The 21,117-nt window shown below is 30.7% G+C and overlaps 1 protein-coding gene and 3 pseudogenes across 2 annotated transcripts in view; 3 read left to right on the plus strand and 1 right to left on the minus strand.

The window, feature by feature from the left end:
* LOC149877859 (uncharacterized) overlaps positions 1-8,870 on the plus strand; it is a 219,495-nt pseudogene extending 210,625 nt beyond the window's left edge.
* LOC149877876 (uncharacterized) overlaps positions 4,816-21,117 on the plus strand; it is a 52,252-nt gene continuing 35,950 nt past the window's right edge. The window contains exon 1 of the mRNA XM_090073654.1: positions 4,816-5,102. The gene's annotated coding sequence lies outside the window, so the exon portion shown is untranslated. The remainder of the gene's footprint in view (positions 5,103-21,117) is intronic.
* On the plus strand, positions 11,360-16,722 carry LOC149877877 (uncharacterized; annotated as a pseudogene).
* On the minus strand, positions 18,668-20,900 carry LOC145198243 (uncharacterized; annotated as a pseudogene). Its single transcript, XR_016447841.1, has 6 exons — positions 20,569-20,900; positions 20,301-20,409; positions 19,813-20,156; positions 19,529-19,675; positions 19,036-19,195; positions 18,668-18,813 (listed from the first exon to the last, which is right to left on the minus strand). The product of XR_016447841.1 is annotated as an uncharacterized LOC145198243 (transcript).

Raw genomic sequence — 21,117 nt, forward strand, 5'->3', positions numbered from 1 at the left:
TCATTTTAGTTTCGTATAATATCGAGTGATCATGTAGTGATCAGCAGGTTGTCAAGGAGTTTGCCGTTTGTAAGCAGTGTGGATTATGGTTGTTAGTGCCAATTGGTCATATTACAACTCAACAAAGACATAATACATCACACATCAATAAGATCAATTCAGAACCTGGACAATTAAAAATGACAAGCTTTTTACCTAAAAAGCACAGGTTATAATAATGTAGTTATATAGTATGCGGATCTTGCTTTTTTCTATTTACTGTTTAATTTTCCGCTTGTTACTTGCTGCCATTGATAGCAAAATATATTTATTATAAGTTTTTAGTAACATTTTAGAAATACAATCTTTTTTGTAGTACAAAAAAAAGCCATTATGTATTACTATATATTTAATGTCTATTGTTTCTTACTTTATGCTTTACAGGCTCCTAAACACATACGTGAAAGTGCTCAGCGTGCAACCCTGGCATGGTTGCTAAAGACATTCAGCCATTCTCGTGTGATCAGGATGATGGGTTCCGTCACTTTGCTCAAATAATGAATTATATTGGATCGAAGTATGGATCGTTGCAACTTAAGGATATTATAAGTGATCGAATAACGCCTTCTAGGACACGATAACCAATGTTTTACAACCAATGTGTTCGAAAGCTAAAAGATAAACTTGCTGAGGTTACTCATATCGCAATAACAACTGATCACTGGATCAATGACATTCTAAAATACTCTTATTAGACTTTTACATCACATTAAATTAACAGTAGTTATTGCCTTATAAGTAAACGTGATGGATTATTTGAGTTTAGCTTAAAAAACGTTTCCCTCAGGCTATAAGAAGTGACAATTTGGTATTTGTGACTGAAAAAGAAAGTGATATGAAGTTGGCTTATCGCAATGATGTTAGACATAGCTGTGCAGGTCATAATCTAAATATAGCTGTTGAAAAGACTTTGAAATCCCTTGGTGCTAATTTAGTTCATGAAATGGTCAAGACTTCAAAGGAAATGGTGGGGTACTTCAAACATAGTGGGAAAAACCAAGAACTAAATCAAGCTCTCAAACAGGATACTGCAACTCATTGGAACAGCCAATTTTTTCTTTTGCCATCATTGTTATGCCAGTTAGATCTTGTCAAGTCCATTCTTGCTGATTCAAAGCAGTTTGACAAACTTGAGCAACTGAACAACGTTAACAAAAAATTTTTGTATGACGTTGTAGAATTTTTGCATCCTTTTCACAAGGCTACTGTGCAAATGTCATATGACAATGTGCCGACGTCCCTTGATGTATGGCCGATGGTATTTTATCTTCGGTCAGTCTGTAAGATCAATGGTTCAGACAGTGACAGTATGCGTGATTTGAAGGCAGCTTCTCTGTCCAGCTTGAATGAAAAATACATTATTCATCATTTGCAATAGCTATCAATACTTGTTGTTCCTTCTTACAAAAACTTGTCTTTCGTCAACACAGAAGATCGCAAATTTGTTTACTCAGAGATGCGTAGTATGGTAGACAATATTATTTCTTCACCAAATCAGGTGATACGCAAGGACTCAGACAATACAGATATAGCAGCTTTAGTGAATGCAGTCGTTCAGATCAGCTGCCTCCTTCAAAGAAGAACAAAGCTGACCCTGAATTGTATAATTTGCTGGGAGACTTTAAAACAGCTACCGTTTTTTGTCTAAGGCCGACAGTTATGAAATAAGACATGAATTCGAAAAACACTTGCCACTGCCCGTGACAGCGTGTGATGCATTGCCATTCTGGAAAGACGATGAGCGTGAAAACAAGCTTCCGATGAAGGCATTGATTGGTATAAAGTTGTTGGCTAATCCTGCTACAAGTACTGCCAGTGAAAGAGTGTTTTCAGTGTGTGGGGTGACAATGAGTGAGCGCAGAGCTCGTCTAAACACAGAAACAATAGAAATGCTGATAATTCTCAAATACGACATGCAGTCCTGATTACTAGACTCATAGTAGGCTAATTAAGCTACCATTAACTGTGTTCAGAAAGTTACTGCTTTATTATTTTGTGCACTTTAACTGCAGCTATTAGCAATTAGCAACTGTATTGTGTTTTGAACTTTTGAAGTTGCAGTAAATTGCAAGTTATTTTAAATAAATTGCAATGCTTTAGCTACTAAATACTACTTTAATTTATTTGTGTTTTATTATTGTGGATGTAAAGCTTTGTAACTAATAAAAAAACAGTTGTGGTGATACCGAACCGAACCCAAACTTTACTTGTTACCGAACCGAACCAGAGCTGTGCTTATCGATCTCGAACGTTATATATAAACGAACCGAAACCGAATTTTAAAAAAAGGGTTCGATTGCCATCTCCATTAGTAATGTGTTGTGCAATTCTTGAGGGCTTGTTGTAAATATGAAATGTTGCTCCACATGACGGTTGCTGAGACATATTTCGAACGAAAATTTTAATCATATTTCATATTTATCTATTAACAACAGTGTATAGAGTTTTTTACTTGAATGTGTCTTAATAAGAATTAGAAACTAATGATAGATAGTTTCTATAATAATTAGTTTATGCTTGAGCTATACTATAAATAACAAAAATAAAACTTGTTAAAATTTTTAAAATTTTAATGTTTGTTGGTAAATAATTTTAGTCAAAGAAACAAAGAAACTAGTTCTCACCCAAAAAGTACTAATGTTGATGTATCACATGTTTTAACTGTTGAGACAAATTTAATCATAAGCAATTTTTTTATATTTATTATATCTCAATTTACGTTTTTAAGAACTTTTAACTTGAAATGATTTAAACAATAAAAAATTTCAAATGAGACGGGTTGATCAAATTAAAACATATTAAGGTTCATATTAAGAAAAGAAATCAAAAAAGTATCATTAAACCATGCAGTTAAAGTTAGTAAGCAACTTTTAAAAAGTCGTTATCTTCATACCCACATATTGTTAAACATCTATTTTCACATCAGAAACTTCATTCTGCAATCGAAGGGAATGGAACACCTTGAGTTATTAATTTATTAGTTTTTTATCTTTTTAATCAAAAATCGATTTGGTCCGGATATACCGCCTAAAAAACCGGAATGAAACGGTTCTAAAAAAGACCATACTTTTTTTATTAACTATATGTATAAACGAACTATATCTCTTAACTAAAGTTTTGTGAAAAAAATTACTTCAAAATGTTGAACAGTTCTCTAAATATTCTCTAAAACTTTTCTTTTTATTATCAGAGCGGACGCGTAGAACGCAGTGACAAATAATCTCTTTCAGGATACCTCGTTTTTGCTTTAATATTATTATTCCATCCTATTATTTTGATAAGCCCTATTATTTGATTAAGACTCTCACCCATCGACGGTCAATGTTATATAAAATAAAATAATCTGACATCAATTTTTAAAAAATCAACAATCAGTAAGAAAGAGTTTACTGACTCGAAGCGTTTTTAAGTGAAACTTCCTACAACTAAAGCATATAATTAAAACTAAAAACTAAATTAAGAAATCACCGATCTCAGTTAGCTTCATCGCAGATTTCGGTTGGTAGTTTTTCATTATACGAAACCAGTTCAAACATTTTATTAACTTAATGGGTTTTTGCCTTTTTGTTTTCTATGGTTTGCTGTTGCATAATTCAGTTTTAAATTCTTAACGTGCTGGTTTCTATCAGTTCGAGAAAAACTGTAGAATTTAACACTTGCTTTGTCGATCAACCAGCTGTTTACATAAAGATCGCAGAAAAGAATTTTTGTAATAAGGAAAATGGAGAAACTAGAGGGCGAAATGTACTGGTACGTCATCTACTTTCGTTCTACTCTTGTTATTTGTTACCTGATTTTTCAACAATTTTAGTTTCATAGTTAGAAAAGCCAGAGAAAAAAGAGGAAAATATGATTATACAGAAGTGAATAAGAAAGGCAGGATGAAGTGAGAGTGTATGAATTATAACAAAGTTTGTAACTGAATAACAAATCTTGAATACGAAAAATTTAATACCGGAACCCAAAATATCAGAAATCTGATTAAAAACCCTTTTTGAAAAACCTCTCCAGTTTAAATGGTCATAAATGAATTTAAAAAAATTAAAGTTAAAAAAAAAAGCTAAAGAAGTTAAAAAAACCCTGCATGACTTATGTCCCTTTTGAAAACACTTCTTTCAATTAAAAATTCGTTTTTCAATTAAAAATTCATCTTTCAAATAAAAGCTTCTAAGTCCTTCGTGTTGGAATTCAAAACTGTTCTTGAACCTATTGCTTTATTAATTATTTCAAAACACAAATATGCAGATCTCAATCGTGCAGGTACTGCTGCATTATTGAAAATTGCTCAAGTTTCTTTTACAGTTGCTTTTGGAAAGATGGGTCATTGGCATCTTTTTTTGGCTCAAGTTTCTTTAACAGTTGCTTTTGGAAAGATGGGTCATTGGCATCTTTTTTGTTCTTAAGGTGCAGAGTCCCCGTAAGTCAAGTCTCCTTAACAGTCAATAAAATGCTTTCAATCAAAAGGAAGTTTACTGGGATAGCAGTTTTGTTTCAGTGACTGAGGGGGTTACTAAAATGTCTTATATCAAACAATTTGTTTCACTTCTAAAACTGCTCTTTAGTATTTTGGCGCATCACCTATTTCTTTGTACTCGTTTATTAACTTTAATAATAGTTTGCTGACGAACTGAATAGAGTTTTACTGAAAATTATCATTACAATTAACGGACCTCTTTTTCGTAGAACGGCTTTAAAAGACGAAGTTGTCATGGAGAATGAGTTCGATGATATAAAGGGTAATAAAATATTTTTAATGTTTCCCATTTGAGACAGATTTTCGATTTTCAAAAAAAAACCTTCTCTCTTAGTTGAAAAGTTTCCACAAGATGTGTTTACAACGCTTGCTGATTTGTTGAGTCATGATTGGCAAAAGTTTGCTCGATGTCTTTCGTTTGATGACTCAGCAATCGATAAAGTAAAAGAAGAATTTGAAACTACGAGAGAACAAACTTTGCAAATACTGAACCAATGGCGTAAGAATAATCCATCAAAAAAGTGGCGAGATGTGAAAAGAGGATTACTTTTTTGCAAGCGTAAAGATTTGATCAGTGAATGCGAACGAAGTAGGTATTTTGAGCTTGATAGTTTTTGTGCCACCATTGCATGGCGATATTCTCCTGCGGCCTCTAAATATTTATTAGAGATAAATATATATATAAATATATGTATATATATATATATATATATATATATATATATATATATATATATATATATATATATATATATATATATATATATACAAAAAAGATACACCACGACAGACCATTATAAGATTTTTTTACCTGACGCGAACATTTTTGAAAACGACAAACTTTCTTTAATTAATTTAGCTAAGTTATCACAAATCCTTTAGGCCTTTTTATCAGCAAAATCTTTCAGCAATTATGCGGTTGAAATTCACATTTGAATTAAGTTCAAAAATATAGCTATATAAAGCATTATTACACTTAATTACTTAGGTTACAATATTAATTATTAAAAAATATGAAATAAAAGCTGAATGTGATCATAGTGACAAGAAGATATTCTTGTGACTATGATTGCATTGCACGTTTTGAACCTCCCACCCTAGCTCAAAGGGTAATACTGCATAAACTTCTAATGTAGAAAAGTTTTTTTCAACTTTTTCAAAATACTTTTTTGAGAAAATTGATTTCGATTTAGAAAAAATAATAGTTTTACTGCGAGTTTCTCAAGTTAAATTTCAAAATTCCTCTGGGAGTATTTTACCTGTAAAATGCTTTTTCTTGGATATAACTTAATAAGCGTATTGAATATTACATTCAGCAGACAGAGACAATTTTTTTAAATAGAAATTGTTGATTTAATTGTCATAACAGTCTTGGATATAACTTATTATGTTTTTCCTATCAAAAACAAAATAAGTAAAATGCGAATTGTTGTTCAACAATCAACTTCTAAACAACACCCATAAACTTCACCGTGCTGTTAAAATTGAAAAGTTTTTGTATTTTAGAGTTAATATCTAGACACTCCATTTTCGGTATCCTTCCTCCGGCAAAAGCTTTCTTTTCAAGAGACGATGAACTTAATCAAATTCATAAATTCGTGTGTCAAACAAACGATTCGGAAAAATCAGTCACGGTTTTAACTGGAATGTCTGGAATTGGAAAGACTCAGCTCGCTAGAAAGTATGCAGCATTTTATAACCACCATTTTGAAAGTATTGTGTGGGTGGATGCAGCATTTGATAAAATACAAGTTTCAATGATTAATCTCTGTCGCCAACTAGGGTTAAGCGTAAGAGATCATCACGGCGATCCATTCGACATTGAAGTAGTTTCTAGAAAAATACATCACTATTTCGAAAGAGAAAAAACGTTATATATCTTCGACAACGTGGATGATGAGAGTGTAAAGATATTCAAAAAATACGTGTCACATAAAGAAAATGCATTTACTTTGGTAACATCGCAATGGAAATCATGGTCTAACGATGTTAATCAAGTGCAAATTAACTCTTTCTCGCCTCAAGATGCGTTACTTTTCGCAAAAAGAAATATTAAACAAATATTAGCAAACGATGACGAAAATCTAAAAGAAATAACCAAATGCTTCAATATCATCCACTCGCCATTAATCAGGCCATTCTCTACATAAACAAAAACAGGGTTTCTTTGCAGGAATATTTAGATCTTTTTCAATCATATCCTCTCGATATGCTCGAAGAAGGTATCCCCACTGAAGTGGAGACAAAGTTCACTATAGCGTCAATTAGCATAGTATTAAACAAAATAGAAACATCAAATGAAAAATCAATGGAAATTTTAAACCATTTATCCAATTGCGACGGTCAACACATTACAAAAAAGTTTATTCACGGGATTTCAAAACACCTAAAAATAAACGAAGAGCTTTTGATAAATCGAGCAATAAGGTTACTAGTAACTTATTCGTTGCTTGATCGTTTCGACGATGAGAATGATAGGTACGCGATGCACGAAATGACCCAGTTAGCGTGTAAATGTTATCAAAAACGAAAAGAAATAACAGAAATATGCAACGTAAACATCGCCCATTTTCTAAAATTTGAGTTGGAAGTGGTAAAGGAACACATTGACGATGGGAAGCACTTCTACAACCATTTCATCCATATGTTTCGTATTAATAAAACAAAAATGTGTGAAGTGTTCCATCAACATAGTGAGAATATCCAAATTTTCTTATCAAACAAAGGTTTTTTTCAAGAAGCGATAGACATACTCGCTGCCATTGAAAGGTATAACACAGAATCTTATGGAGCTAAAAATGAAATAACTTTAGATACAAAACATAGCATAGCATGCTGTTTCAGTCAAATGGGAAAATATAATGAAGCTTTAGAAATTTTACACCAAGTTGATAAAATAGAAACGGATACTTTAGGTATCAATAATCAATTAACATTGGGTACAAAAAATAATATAGCAATCTGTTTGAACAATGTGGGAAAATACAATGAAGCTTTAGAAATTTATTATCAAGTTGATAAAATAAAAACGGATATTTTAGGTATCAATCATTCATCAACATTGAATACAAAAAATAATATAGCACTCTGTTTGAGTGATATGGGAAAATATAACGAAGCATTAGAAATTTATTATCAAGTTGATAAAATACAAACGATTAGATTAGGTATCAATCACCCATCAACATCGAATACAAAAAATAGTATAGCAAACTGTTTGAGTGAAATGGGAAAATATAACGAAGCATTAGAAATTTATTATCAAGTTGATAAAATACAAACGATTAGATTAGGTATCAATCACCCATCAACATCGAATACAAAAAATAGTATAGCAAACTGTTTGAGTGAAATGGGAAAATATAACGAAGCATTAGAAATTTATTATCAAGTTGATAAAATACAAACGGATATTTTAGGTATCAATCATCCATCAACATTGAATACAAAAAATAATATAGCACTCGGTTTGAATTATATGGGAAAATATAATGAAGCTTTAGAAATTTATTATCAAGTTGATAAAATACAAACGGATATTTTAGGTATCAATCATCCATCAACATTAAATACAAAAAATAACTTAGCAGTCTGTTTGAACAATATGGGAAAATTTAATGAAGCTTTAGAAATTTATTATCAAGTTGAAAAAACAGGAACCGATATTTTAGGTATCAATCATCCATTTACATTGGGTACAAAAAACAATATAGCAATCTGTCTGAACAATGTGGAAAAATATAATGAAGCTTTAGAAATTTATTATCAAATTGATAAAATACAAACGGATATGTTAGGTATTAATAATCCATCAACATTGAATACAAAAAATAACTTAGCAGTCTGTTTGAAGAATATGGGAAAATATAATGAAGCTTTAGAAATTTATTATCAAGTTGAAAAAACAGGAACGAATATTTTAGGTATCAATCATCCATCAACTTTGGAGACAAAAAATAATATAGCAAACTGTTTGAAGAATATGGGAAAATACAATGAAGCTTTAGAAATTTATTATCATGTTGATAAAATACGAACGGATGTTTTAGGTATTAATCATCCATCAACATTGAATACAAAAAATAATATAGCAATCTGTTTGGAAGATATGAAACGAATAGAAATGGAAAGTTTGAAACGGAGAGAAAAGGAAAATCGATGTTGTCATCTATTTTAATCGTTTTTCTAAATGCCGAATAATGTTAATTTATTAGAAATATGTAATTTGATTTTTATGATTTTTACATCTTTTTTTTTTTTATCTAAAGCTCTTTATCCAATGTACGTTAAAAAAGTTTGAAGATGATAGAAGTTGTAACAAAGTAAATTTATGGTGGAGGAACCCATAAAAAAAAAAGACTTTGTATTGAGTTAATGAATGAAATTATTAAATGCAAATGAATGAAAATTTGTTCGAAAGAGTGTAAAGTTAAAAATAATTTTTTTACAGCCGAAAAATTAGAAACGTGAAGTTTCAGATAAAAACCCTTGGGAGAAGTTTTAAATAAATTTCAAATGAAGTTTTATGTAAAAGTGAAATAAAAAATTGAAGGTTCTTTAATTTTTTTTATAACTTTGTTAAATTGTTAAATTTTTTATTACATTAGCAAGTAAAATGTCGTAACTCAAAACTACTAGGGATTGCCGATTCTGGCTCATTAACCATAAGCGAACCATAATTTTTTATTTTTTGCTCGAAAGCAGCGCGTCATATATCGTGTTACATTTAATTATTTTTTCTTATCGTGCACGCAACTGAATAGAAAAAGTAAAAATTTTATTTTAATTTTTTAAGTCATGGCGCAATTTTTTATTTTCAGTTTGATTCAATTTTATTCTCATCATGCTCTGAAGCGTTTAAATCACCGCAACAGAGTCGTTTTACTTTTAGCAATATTGCTTTTCTTTTAATGTTGGTTTCTTCGTCTTCTATGATTTTATTGTTTAGGATTTTACACATTTCTTTTTCTTTCCAATCTAGTTCTCCTAAATGTTTTTTTATAGTTTCATCTTCATCATCGTCATCGTCAACGTGCTCATCATCTTCATCATCGTCCTCATGCTCATTATCATGCTCATTATCATGCGTAAATGTGCGTGAGCTGAAGTGTTTAATTTCACATTCCTTATTTAAATTTTTAAGTTTACTTAAAACTTCAATCTAATATTTCAAGAACTTCATTATACATAAAATTTATTAAATTTTCATTTGAATTAAATATCTCCATAACGTCGTTAACTCTTTCAATTAAAGTGTCATAAAAATCATCTGATGTTAATTCCATCTTTTTTTATTAGAAAAAAAATATATTTAAGTTATTTTCGTTTTTTTCTTATCATGCTAATTTTGTGTGCACTGAAGCGTTTAGTTTTGTAAGTTGATCAACTCTTTATTATCAACCAATGAGTTGAATGAATCTGGATAGCCGTACCACTTGGCTAATGATTTGTTCTTTTGTTTACGAATCACTTTTTCAATTCTAAATATTTCTTGATTAGTTTTTTGCATTTCCTTTTCGTAAAAAGTACCTTGTATTTCTTCACCATTATTGTCGGTTATTTTATACGTAAATGGGTCTGCGTGCTGAATTTTTGATACAGTAAATACCTCCTCAGTCCATCTTGACGTGTATCCTTTTGCAAAACTTGACTTCTTTTTAGTTATCCTAACTTTGTCACCAATGGTGAATTTCGGATCTGGTCTTTCGGATCTATCTCCATTTAAATTTAGCCAAACAATATTCTTATTCTTTTTATCGCTAGCTTCAACTGGAGTCATTTTAACGGAAAAGTGTTTTGTGTTGTTGTAGTTACTTATCAGCTCATATAAAACGAAAATATATTTTTTAGTATTATTAGCTGAAAAGTACTTGAACATTTTTTCTTTCATCGTTCTATTCCATTGTTCAACTACGCAACTTTTTTCATCATTTTCAGTGGAGTATAACTGCACACCCAGCGCTTTTACATGCTTGTTATAGAATTCTTTTCCTTTATCCACCCACATTTTTGTGCACTTTCTTTCTTAAAAGATTTTACTTAAAGCGTCAGCTACATCAACACCAGCTTTACTTTTTAACGGTTCGATCCATCCGTACTTTAAAAATACATCTATAACCATGAGTAAGTATTTTATGCCGTTGTTGAATTTTAAAAAAGATTCATGTAGACTAAATCAGTAGCCCATATTTCATCAATATCATTTGCAATCACTTTTCTTCTTATGAAATGCTGTCTCACTGGTTTATGAAGTTCGTTTGCAAGTTCGTCAGTCCATTTTAGTGAACTGATCGCTGATAGTTTTTTTTAACTCCAAGTCCGAATTTGGCTTTAGCGTTAACGATGGGTTTGATTATTTTTCTTTCGTTTATTTCTCTTTGTGTTGGACTTGGTATGGAGTCCATCTCTTCAAGCATCATTTGATCTGCTAAATTTCTATTTTGCCGGTCGCTAAAATATTTGTAAGCAAGGTCGTGATGGTAGGCTGTATTATCCACCCTGTCGACAGGTTTACTCCAATCTCTATATGCATCAGTGGAAGTGAGCCTTTCGTCTAAGTTTGTACTGGGACCTGCAAAGTTCATACCAGGAATGTGCATTTCTCCAGGAAATTTAGCCCACGGTAGTTTGATTTTGCTGGATATATTGTTGATGGAGTTGACCAAATCACCTCCTTTTTTAGGTCCAGTTGATGAAACAATTTTATTTTTACTGTTTTGCAAACGGAGCAAGTTTATATTTATATTAATTTTGCTTATAGAATTTCTCAAGTTAAGCGTATCTGTTTCTCTTTTGCATTTGACACAGTACATGTTTTATTTAAAAAAAGATTTTTTTAATATTAAAATGGACAATACCGATTTGTCATGGGATAAAGATAACATAAGGAATAATAACAGTTCGTTTCCTAGAGACATTAGAGGACTAATTGTTGGAAAGTCTGGTTGTGGAAAAACGACATTGATGTTGAATATGCTATTAAGACCTGGATAGCTGGATTACAACAACTTGCAAGTTTTTGGAAAATTTTTTTTTCAGCCAGAGTACAAAATAGTGAAAAGTTGTTTTGATAGAAAATTGTCGAAAGGTTTCATTCTTGCATTGTTTAATATTAAAAATAAGATTAAAGAAGAAGGTGCGAGTGTAGATTTTGTTATAGATGATTTTTCGCAAATATGTCACAACAAAACTGATATAGAGTGTTAGTTTTTTGAGGATGCTGATGTTGTACCAGATCCTGAAAAACTTGATCCGAATAAGAATAATTTGATGATATTTGATGATTTAAAAAGAGAAAAGCAAAATAAATGTTAGAGTTATTTCACTAGAGGAAGACATTCTAATACAGATTGCTTTTAGCTTGCTCAAAACTATTTTGATCTTGATAGAAATTCGATTAGAACAAATTCAAACTTTATTTGTAGCAATTCCATAGGGTAGTTATGATGTAGAAGATATGAATGATTACTTACTGAAGTCTGTATCAACTACAATAAAAAACTATACATCTCAAAGTGCAAGTTATGTTGCTCAAAATAAAATAAGCTATTCTCCTGATAACATTAAAATAGGAGCTAATTTAAATACATGAAAATCAACTGTAAAGCTGGCTGCTAACTATTTGTTAGACTTAAATGTGAGTAATAGAATGAATCATAAAAATTAGAAAAGATTAAGTGAAACATTAACCTCATTTTCAAGTGATAAACAAATACAAAAAGATAAACATAGCAACAAGACAACTGGTTTAACATATTTTCATGTATAACTTTCAAACTAGAAAATGACTTTTGTTTTGTTTGAAACAGATACAAAATATTTAAAAATCTAAAATTTCATAGGCAGGTTTAAATCTCTTAAACACAGGTCAACAAGCAATCCTAAAAGATTGGCTATATAAGATTGTTTGCTCGTTATGATACTTTGACTTACTGATCATTATGTAATTTTTTTTACCAACGTGAGAAGAGACTCATTTCCCAAAGTTATTACCTCTTTATTAGCTTTTCAACATTTGTTATTTGATTACAACCTGGTCCTGTCAAGTAAAAATGTAAATTTGATCACATGGTTCACCCGACAAAAAAACATGCCTTAAATTTGCTTATCGACTTTATATCTCAAAGTGCCGTTAACGATGTTCGCTCTCTTCAGTAGTGTTAGGGGCAACACCGAAAGTTTATAAAAAAACGTCGAATTTTCTTATCGTACCACAAATCCCAAGTTGTACAAGTAGATGATAACAATTATCGAAGTGTACTAGACTGAACATTACTGAAATAGTTGTGCATAGAGATTATTTTTAAAGATATTCTCCTTTTTCAAAAAAGACAAAATCCGTCATGACCCATCAAGTCGTAAAAAATTAATATTTTAATTTTTAGCAACTTTAGCCTGATTTCGTTCATTTAAGTGAATTGTTTTCCAAAAACAGTTATGCTCAAAAGAAATGTTTAGTGGTGCAACCGAACACTGAAAGCCAGACTTGCCTTAAATTACCCGAGTAAGCTTAACTTTCTTTGCTCAAAATGGCAGCATAAAGTCTTGAATTTGTTCAGCATTAACAAAAATCTCAACACATGGTGTTCATTTGAACATAGTTTACAATTTTACCAGAAGAGAACTTGTCTATAACATAACGATTTTGTTTTGAAAAATTGCTGGGAAAAAAAATTCCGCGAAACAAAACCAAAGTAAAATTATGACATTTGTGCTGCACACTATGGATTATTCACATGTCCCGTTATTAGAAACTGTAAGCTTTATCAACTTCAATTGTCTTTTTACATTAGTCACCAATTGATAGTCAGATGAATAACACAACATTCTAATGGAGATGTTGGTAATAAAAGAAAGTTTTCAAAAGAATTATGCATTTTTTTGTACATTATTTGATCAAATAAACAAAACTGTTATACTTACATGCAATAATAATCTTGAAAAGTTAAAAACACGTTCCAATCCCCGAAATAAAACCCCTAATTTCGCTTCGATTGTGAAAATATTCGAAGTGGACTTCAAACGTAAGATAAAGATCGTATTTTCCAGTTTTCTCTTTGTGAAGATAAAAGGGTTTCATATGAGAACAAAAGACTTGCAGTAACATCAAGTTTTTGCTTCATTGTCAGGTATGCAACGAGCCAATTGTAGGTGAGAATTGGAAAATTGTTGAAGGCGGATACATCCTAAATCCCAGCAGGAACTACATATAAAAGATAACTTTAACAGTCTTCTCTTTCTAGACTTACTTCAACCCATTCATAATACCAGAACAGGGATCCCAACAACAACACAATAAAGAAACTAAAAAATTATTGTATGTTTTACAGAGAGATGATTTTAGTTTCAAATTTTTAAGGATGAAAAAAATAACATTGCAATAAATTAAAACTATGAATGACAAAATAAAAAAGGCACCAGAGATAAATCTAAAATAGAAAACTAACAATGTGTAGTCAGAAAAAAGAATTTTACATAAACAAGACTATTTTATTTGCTTTTCAATAGGTGCATGTGTAAAAAAAAAAAAAGGAAAGAAATAAACTCAGAGCTAATAAATACTATACTCATCCACAAACTATTATTACATTATTTTAAAATTGTACAAGATTTTAGAATACCTTCTCAAGAGCTTTCTTAAATTCAGTGATAGGGTTGGTACCAAAATCCATATTATGAGAGTTTGCTTGTAAGTCAGAATTAATTCAAGGTTTCACATTATTTTTAAATTGATCATTACAAGAAATCCTGTGTTTCATGTTTTCCATCCGACTTTGTGGTTTCATATCCCCGTAAGCAAGCCCACCTTGAGCCGAGTGTAGGCAACCTCCTTTCGGTTCTATGTGTGTCTGATGTTTGGTTTTTTTGCGGGACCAATATGGGCAAACACAATTAACAAATAGAGAGCATAACTTTACGAGACCGGTTTGTTTTTAATGTGGGCTTCCCATATATAAATTTAGAAGTAGGCAAGTCCACATAGGGCCTATTATAGGCTGACTTATATCGGTCATAAGTGTGTTTGATAGTTGGTTTATTTATGAGACCAATCTGGGCAAACGCAACAAAAAAAATGTTAAATAGCAAGATCATTCAACTTTACTGGACCTGTGTGGTTTTAACGTGGGCTTATCTTAGGGAGCGAAAACCCGACACGAATACCAGCGGGTACTCGTAGTCGGGTAGTTTTAATAACTTTAGTTACCCGATATCCAAGCCTTCGGGTCGGGTATTACCCGATTTAAACTACTCAAATATTACCCGTAGAAGTACCCGATTAACGGGCAATTTTATTACCCGATTTCTTTACCCGAAAATCGGCTAATAAAATTACCCCTAGAAGTACCCGAAAATCGGGTAATAAAATTACCCGATAATCCGGTATATCGGGGAATAAAACTACCCGATAATTAGGATAATAAAATTACCCGAAATAAGGTAATAAACCCGATCCTCAAACCAAAATTTTCGCGCTATCGGGTATTTTCGTTCATTTTTTTTTTTGTTTTTTTTTTTTGAAAAAAAAATTAGCTGGGAAAACTCAACTTAGTGCCACAACTCAAATTCTTCCCCCTTTATTTTCTATGCCATTTTCTGTTACGGCGTCAAGTTCACCAACATTGATAACAACTTTGCCGATTATGCCAATATCTTATGAAACACCATTTTCATCTCTTGACATAGCAGCATTGATGACACCAGCCCAGTGTACTCGTTTATCAAACACCACAACAGGTTGCATGTCAAAGACGGTAACAACGACATCACCAGTTTCAAATATTGGTGAGTTACATAATTTAAAAAACTCATAAGGATGCCTACCTTGCATATTTTTTAATGTATTTGATCTCAAGCTGAATCAGTTGTTAGTAACTTGATTTTTATTATTTATGATTTATGGCATTATAGTACAGTTAACACTATTTTAGATGTTGTAACAGTACAAAACAATGGGAGTGCATTATCTTGCAGTAATACATCTGGTAAGTGATTATTGATTGATGAGTATTTGGTTTTTTTCAGATTAAGTGATTATAGTATGTGATAATGTAAGTAATTATTTACACTTTACCAAGATCAAACAAAGCATGGATTGGTGGTACAGTTGCTGAAAGTGTGTGTGGATATTCAGCAAACTCAGACTATCCACACCGACATGCTAAATGCTATGCTTAGTCAAGGGAATAAAATGGTGCAGGCTTCATGTTTACCAGACGGGATAATATTTCCGATGGACACCATGGAAGCTTTTGATGCAATTGAAATGAAGCTAACAATGAAGATAACATGAAATGAAGATAACAATATTGCAAACATGATTGTAAGATAATACTTATGACCTAGATATTAGTTTAATGTACAGTTCAATATAAAATAGAAAAGCAATAAAATTGAGTAGAAGCAACTACTTATCTATATTTCTTTCCTATTTTATAATGAACTTTAAGCTTTGTTAATTTTAGCATAATATTTTTAGTCTATCGTATTTAAAGATTGCAATATCAGTATTCTGGTGTTTAGTAAATATCCTGTATCATTCATACAAACTGTATATGCATTTTTGCTATTATGTAATAAATTATTAATTTTTAGATTGTTTAAAATAACCTTTTTTAGATAATCTTAATGTGTTTGATTGAATGTTTTGCAGGTTAACTTTCTAGCCGGTACCGGAGGGAGAAAAGTCGACGAAGCTGTTCGCCGTATGGATGCAGCAGTTGTTTAACAATAACTTAGCTCTGCAATATAATGGTCAGCGAGGGCAGTCAAAAAAAGTGTTAAAGGGTACTGAGCTATTTCATGTGATTTATAGTGAGTATTCATAGTTTTAAATAAATTTTGGTAATATTTCTCTGCTATTTTGCCAGATATTAAATACAATTGAACTTATGTAAATTTTGTTTGGTTAGTTTTAAAAATTGTGCACTCTATTGATATGTTTAGTAAAGCCCTTATGGTTCAGATTTTCAAAGACGATAAGAATATTGTGTATTTAAGATTTTTTAACTGTTGAAAATGTATTATTTTTTATAGGAGACTTAAAGCTTAACAACCTGACGTCGACTTGCACGATGAAAGAGTTCGAAATATGCTTTGCAAAATGGCTTATTGGTGCTCGCGATCGAGACGGTAATAGAGCTAAGCGTGGCGAAGCAAGAAAACAGTGTAACAAGCTCTATTTTATTTATACCTTTTTTTGTATAATATAATATTTACATTGATAGGAAATATATATTATACTCAGCATATTGTTTAATACTTTTATCTAATATATATATATATATATATATATATATATATATATATATATATATATATATATATATATATATATATATATATATATATATATATATATTAAATGTTAAATATTAAATATGACCTGTAGATCAAGTTAAATGTTTAACATAGTAGTTTATTGGTACCAATATATATTGGTATCCATATAGATTGACAAACTAAAGTTTCATATAGGTCCCAAAGAAAAAGGAGTTTATTGGGTCCAATATGGGCCAACCATCGAATGTTCCATAAAGGCCAAAGTTAATAAAAGAAAATGGGAGCTTCTGGGGTCCATTATGGGCTAATCATAAAAAATTATATTTGGGTCAAAGTAACTAAAAGAAAATAGGAGTTTATTGGGCCCAATATGGGCTACCTATATGGACTAGCCCATATAAGACCCGTTAATAAACCGCGGACAAATTTTTATGGGTCTAATATAGGATTCCTACATAGGGCCCATAGAACAGCCTACATGGGTCCGATATATGACCCATGCACTATTGTTAACTGGGATATGTCGGTCAAGGAACTCCACCCTTAGGAGTGCAGTAAATTCATCCTTTTGACAGTAGAAAATTCTGATGATGAGAGAGGATTAATGTGATGAGCATATCAAAGTGGCAACACAAACGTAGATAAAGCAATAGCAAAGTTGAAGTCACCCTGTGTTAAGGCCGACGTCGGGCCTAGCTCGGGCCGAGCTAGGCCCGACAGGGTGACTTCAACAGTGAAGCCGATGTTACATCGGTTTAACATCGGCTACACTGTTTTCAACAAAGCAATATCGGCTGAACGTCGGTTATATGTCTGTTCGCCGACGAATAGGCTAACAGACACTCAGCCGACGTTCAGCCGAAGTTTAGCCGATTGGGTTCTGTTTTTTATTTCAATAATACATTTCAATAAAAAATCGAATATTGTTCTATTAAATTTAAAAAATGGCGGCATACCTCAACGAATGGCGAAGTACTGAATAGCGAAATTCTGAAATAACAACATTTTTTAATGAAAAGAAAAGTTGAAACTTTTATTTTGTAAATTAATTTTATTTGATAATATCAGTTAGTATTTATAAGTAATAAATTTTTTTTTTATTTATAAATAAATATTTAAATCAAAATTTATATACCATATATTATTGGTATATAAATCAAGATTATTAATAACACTAATAAATTTTAATCATTAAAAATGATTAAAATCTCCCAGTTAACAATAGTACATGGGTCATATATCGGACCCATGTGGGGTGTTTTATGGGCCCTATGTAGGAATCCTATAATAGACCCATAAAAATTTGTCCGCGGTTTATCAACGGGTCCTATATGGGCTAGTCCATATAGTTAGCCCATATTGGACCCAACAAACTCCTATTTTCTTTTATTTACTTTGACCCAAACATAATTTTTTATGGTTAGCCCATATTGGACCCAATAAACTCCCATTTTCTTTTATTAACTTTGACCTTTATGGAACATTCGATGGTTGGCCCATATTGGACCCAATAAACTCCTTTTTTTTTGGGACCTATATGAAACTTTAGTTTGTCAATCCATATGGATACCAATATATATTGGTACCAATAAACTACTATGTTAAATATTTAACCTGATCTATAGGTCAAGTTTAATATTTAACATTTAATATATATATTTAACATTAAATAAATAAATAAATAAATATATATATATATATATATATATATATATATATATATATATATATATATATATATATATATACATACATATATATATATATATATATATATATATATATATTAGATAAAAACAATAAACATTATGCTAAGTATAATATATATTTCCTATCAATGTAAATATTATATTATACAAAAAAGGTATAAATAAATTAGAGTTTGTTAGACTGTTTTCTTGCTTCGCCACGCTTAGCTCTGTTACCATCTCGATCGCGAGCACCAATAAGCCATTTTGCAAGGGACATTTCGAAATCTTTCATCGTGCAAGTCGACGTAAGGTTGTTAAGCTTTGAGGCTCCTATAAAAAATAATGGCTTTCAAATAGTTAAAGAATCTTAAATACACAATATTCTTATCGTCTTTGAAAATCTGAATCATAAGGGTTTTACTAAACATATCAATAGAGTGCACAATTTTTAAAACTAACCAAACAAAATTTACATATGTTCAATTGTATTTAATATCTGGCAAAATAGCAGAGAAATATTACCAAAATTTATTTAAAACTATGAATACTCACTATAAATCACTTGAAATAGCTCAGTACCCTTTAACACTTTTTTTGACTGCCCTCGCTGACAATTAAATTGCAGACCTAAGTTATTGTTAAACAACTCCTGCATCATACGGCGAACAACTTCGTCGACTTTTCTCCCTCCGATACCGGCTAGAAAGTTAACCTGCAAAACATTTAATCAAACACATTAAGATAATCTAAAAAATGTTATCTTAAACAATATAAAAATTAAAAATTTATTATATAATAGCAAAAATGCATATACAGTTTGTATGAATGATACATGATATTTATTAAACAACAGAATACTGGTATTGCAATCTTTAAATACGATAGACTAAAAATATTATGCTAAAATTAACAAAGCTTTAAGTTCATTATAAAATAGGAAAGAAATATAGATAAGTAGTTGCTTCTACTCATCTATATTGCTTTCCTACTTAATACTGAACTGTACATTAAACTAATATGTCTTGGCTCATAAGTATTAACTTACAACTATGTTTGCAATATTGACATCTTTAAGCTTCACTTCATAGTCATTTAATCTGAAAAAAAACCAAATACTCAACAGTCAATAATCACTTACTAGATGTATTACTGCATGATAATGCACTCCCATTGTTTTGTACTGTTACAACATCTAAAATAGTGTTAACTGTACTATAATGCCATAAATCATAAATAATAAAAATCAAGTTACTAACAATTGATTCAGCTTGAGATCAAATACATTAAAAAATATGCATCCTTATGAGTTTTTTAAATTATGTAACTCACCAATATTTGAAACTGGTGATGTCGTTGTTACCGTCTTTGACATGCAACCTGTTGTGGTGTTTGATAAACGAGTACACTGGGTTGATGTCATCAATGCTGCTATGTCAAGAGATGAAAATGGTGTTTCATAAGATATTGGCATAATCGGTAAAGTTGTTATCAATGTTGGTGAACTTGATGCCGTAACAGAAAACGGCACAGAAAATAAAGGGGGAAGAATTTGAGTTGTGGCACTAAGTTGAGTTTTCCCAGCTAATTTTTTTTTCTTAAGAGGGAAATAATCAATGTCCTTTTCAAATTCCATTTCAGATTCAAAATCTGATGAAATATTTCTAGTTGCAATTCTAAACAATAAATGTAATTATCACTAAATGTTTTCTAAAATAGTTTGAAAACATTTGAAATTATTCAATTAAAAATTATAAAACTAAGCACTAACACTCTCAACACTAGTACAATTATTGAGCAGACAGTACTTCTATTATTACCTTTTCTGCCTAATAGGTACATCTTTTTCTTCAGCCTCCTGTTCCGTAAAATTTAAATCAGAAGTATCTTCTGCATATTTTAACTTTTCTCTTGCTCTTGTGTAAGTTGCTAAATAAGTTAAAATAATGATTAAGACATATAAAATATTTATTGGCCTGGTCATGACATTAACTGATCTAATATTAGGGATTCAAAATAATTCAAAAAATGACCAACTTATGTAAACAACATAGGCAATAATCACAAAACAATAACAATGTCCCATACCAGCTTTTCCCAAGACACAAATTTTGAATTCATCCCATTGAGCATCAGGTGCCACTCTATCTTTCGCCATCTTTTGCGCTTTTGTTGATAATTTTTTTGGTGGCCACAAACAAAATTCTTCTTGGTCAGAAACAAACCAATTTGTAGAAATAATTTCTACTTGATTTGTCTCACAAAATTCTATTACAGCATAAGCCATAACTAAGTTTTTTGAAGTAAAATATTTGAACTAAACGCAAAATTGTTTATAGATAAGTATATAATAATAAAGTTACTTTTTAAACTAAAAGTATTGTTAAATTTAAACAAATTTAGATTATACATTGAACCATTAGTATAAAAAAATAGAATGTGAAACCACTAAGCAATAATTTTGCTCTTTTTAAAATTGGTTTAAGTGTTCATTTGACTTACTCAAATTGATGTGGTTGAATAAATATTCAACCTTAATGTTTTAATACCAAAATTTGACACAAAAGCTATAAAACTAAATGTTAAAACTTCAGTATTTTTTTATCATTTATGTTAATTTGATTTTAAATACACCAC

The sequence above is a fragment of the Hydra viridissima genome, unplaced genomic scaffold (genome assembly GCF_058129835.1).
Source record: "Hydra viridissima isolate aposymbiotic clone 2 unplaced genomic scaffold, HvirCarnegie_v1 scaffold_16, whole genome shotgun sequence".
In the NCBI taxonomy this organism is placed as follows: domain Eukaryota; kingdom Metazoa; phylum Cnidaria; class Hydrozoa; order Anthoathecata; family Hydridae; genus Hydra; species Hydra viridissima.